Below are 3,623 nucleotides of genomic sequence, written 5' to 3'. Positions count from 1 at the left end.
AGCAAATTCATGACTTGGAGTTTATTATAAGGGTGTTCTCTATGTTTTATTTAGAAATAGCTGAGTGGAGTTAACAGACAACAGTCCAGGTTACCTTACATGGATAGTTGGTTTTCAAAACGTCAGAAGTCCACAGAATTGACATAACAAACATTTCTGTATTAATGTTCATTTTGATTAGAGACCTGTCTGCTCCTGACAGCTTCCTGTATTGAATTCTAAGAAGGAATTGAGCATCCTTGGAGTTACTCCAGTCGTGCGGTGACAGCCGCTAGACAAGAATTGCCTTTCCATCTACAGACAAATTACTGTCCAGAAAAGGATACACTTGCAGAATAGTCGACTGATTATTTTCTGCCTAGACAGAGTAATCAGCACTTAATAATTCTGCATCATTAAGGTCTGTCAGATGATCCTGGGCCAGAAGGTAGAAAAACAGATGCTCCAACGTTTTGTAGTAGAGGGAGTGTCCAGGTGTTCATAGGTCTCTATAAATTGGCTAAGTTTTAGAAGCTATGCTTTGTGCTTCCCACAATTTCAGTTAACTCAGTCATTCTGGATTTCTGATGGGGTTGAAAACTTATAGACTCATAGCCAATCCTGGCTATTTTCCTTGAGAGAAAAGATTTGAGTAGATGGTTTTCAGCTGACATTCATTCTAAAGCCAAGGAAAAAGGTAGGTTCATAACTAAGTGTTTTAGTTAGGAGAGGTGACAGAGGTTCTGGTTAGTCAACAAAATGATGGACTGAGTATTAGGACTATCTTGTACCTCACTGGTACAAATTGGCATAATTATGCTCTAATTGTATTTTGAGAGAAAATTTTATCTTAACAGGAAGGGTGATATGTAGGAAGAGCTAAGTTGGGAGGAGTACTGAGAGGAAGAGAAGGAGTAAGGAGAGAAGGAGAAGAAGGAGAGGAGAAGCTAGGTGATGAAAGAGAGATAGAGGGGGGAGACAGGGAGGCAGATATTCACGCGTCTCCACCAGTCAAAGATAGTTGATATATCTAGGTTGGGTACTGGGTTACACTTTTGATTGAGCATCACCAAACTTATAAATCCTTTGATTAACATTTTTTTAAAGTGTATAAATGCAAAAAGAAAAAGGGGGCATGGGATAGGGGTTTTCCGGAGGGAGGGGGAATGGGGAAAGGGGATGGCATCTGAAATGTAAATAAAATATCCAAAAAAATCTTTTAAGTGTTACTGAATAGAGCTGTACTTTGAAATAAAACTGATTATAAGAATAGAATATTTTAAGATATGTAATTAATATAATTAACATATAATAATATAACATTAAAACACATTAAATAAGGAAAACATTTTCTCTCTATGACCTGAAAAAAGACAAGATTGTAAAGCTTCTTTCCTGTTTAAAATTTAATTTAAATTTTATTTGAGTTTATACTTTAGTCACAATATTTCTCCCAAGGTTATAAAATTTCAAATACAGAAAGGCTGACTCTAAGAATGACCGAAATTTACCATTAATGAATGGGAGAATTAGCAAGATCCAACCGTCACCACAAAGAAAGTGTCAGAATGTCTAGTGCCTCATTTCCCCATGATTTTTCCTTAAAATTAAATGCATAGAAGAATCCATATATTATTACATCAATGGAAAGGAAACAAACAAGCAAGTAAATAAAGCCAAATATTGTGTTCAATACAAAAGAGAATAAAAGCAAAGAAGAAAAAAAAACACCAATAAACATTTGTTGTTTCTTTGAGAAGTAAAAGTCAGTGGGCTATTGAAAAGGAGACATTTCTTCATAGAGTTAGAAAGAGCATTTTGCAAATGCATTTGGAATAACCAAAAACCAAGGATAGCAAAAACTATTCTCTACAATAAAAGAACTTCTGGTGGAATCACCATACCTGATATCAAACTGTATTCCAGAGAAATCATTAAAAAATAACTGCTTGGTACTGATACAGAGACAGGCAGGTAAGATCAATGAAGCAGAACTGAAAACCCAGAGATGAACCCATATATCTATGGTCCCTTGATATTTGATAAAGGAGCTAAAACCATCCAGTGGAAAACAACACCAATTTCAACAAACGGGGAGGGTTCAACTTGCAGGCAGCATGTAGAAGAATGCACATCAGTCCATTCGTATCTCCTAGTACAAAGCTCAAGTCCAAGTGAACCAAGAACCTCCATATGAAACCAGATACACTGAAACTAATAGAAAAGAAAGTGAGGAAGAGCCTCGAACACATGGGCACAGAGGAAAAGTTCATGAAGAGAACACCAATGGCTTATGCTCCAAGATCAAGAATCGACAAATGGGACCTCATCAAATTGCAAAGATTCTGTAAGGCAAAGGATACTACCAATAGAACAAAATGGCAACCAACAGATTGGGGAAACATCTTTACCAATCCTACATCTGATAGAGGGCTAATATCCAATATATACAAAGAATTCAAGAAAATAGACTCTGGAGAGCCAAATAATCCTATGGAAAATGAGGAGCAGAGCAAAACAAAGACTTCTCAACTGAGGAAACTCGAATGGCCAAGAAGAAACTAAAGACATGTTCAACATCGTTAGTCATCAGAGAAATGCAAATCAAAACAATCCTGAGATTCCACCTGACAGTAGTCAGAATGGCTAATATAAAAAATTCATGTAACAGCAGAAGCTGGCAATGATGTGGAGAAAGATGAAACACTCTTCCATTGTTGGTGGGGTTGTAAGCTGGTACAAACCACTCAGGAAAGCAGTCCTGGCAGTTCCTCAGAAAATTGGACATAGTACTGCCTGAGAACCCAGCTATACCACTCCTGGGCTTGTACCCTGAAGATGCTCCAGCATATAACAAGGACACATGCTCCACTATGTTCATAGCAGCCTTATTTATAATAGTCAGAAGCTGGGAAAAAAACCCAGATGTCCCTCAACAGAGGAAGGGATACAGAAAATGTGGTACATTTACACAATAGAGTATTACTCAGCTATTAAAAACAATGAATTAGAGAAATTCTTAGGCAAATGGATGGAACTAGGAAATATCATCCTAAGTGAGGTAACATGGTCACAGAAGAACACACAGGGTATGCACTCTCTGATAAGTGGATATTAGCCCAAAAGCTCAGAATACCCAAGATACAATCGACAGACAACATGAAGCTCAAGAAAGAAGACCAAAGTGTGAATGCTTCAGTCTGTCTTAGAAGGAAAAAACAATATACTCATGGGAGTTAGAGAGTGGGAGGGACTTGGGAGGAAGAGAGCAGGGTGAGGGGGGAAAAGGAAGATAAAATCAAGTATGTAAGCTGATGGAGATGGTATACAGAGGGTCAGAAATTTGAACAGAGGTATGTAGCATTGGGTTATGGAGAACTTAGAATAGCCACCAGCAAGTTCCAGAAGCCAACAAAGCAAGAGGCTCACAGGACCCAACAGGGGTGAGATTAGCTGAAATGCCCAACAAAAGAGAGGGAGATCCTGTAGAGACCATATCCAGAGGTTAGGCAAGGTCCCTGCTTGGGGCATGGGGCCATCCACTCATCTCCAAATTTTTACCCCAAAATTGTTCCTGTCTAAAGGAAATATGAGGGGAAAGTATGGATCAGAGACTGAATGAAAGGCCATTCAGAGATTGCCCC

Source organism: Arvicanthis niloticus, chromosome X (genome assembly GCF_011762505.2).
Source record: "Arvicanthis niloticus isolate mArvNil1 chromosome X, mArvNil1.pat.X, whole genome shotgun sequence".
Classification (NCBI taxonomy): domain Eukaryota; kingdom Metazoa; phylum Chordata; class Mammalia; order Rodentia; family Muridae; genus Arvicanthis; species Arvicanthis niloticus.
The sequence above is the reverse complement of the archived record's forward strand: the minus strand, read 5'-3'. Positions refer to the sequence as shown.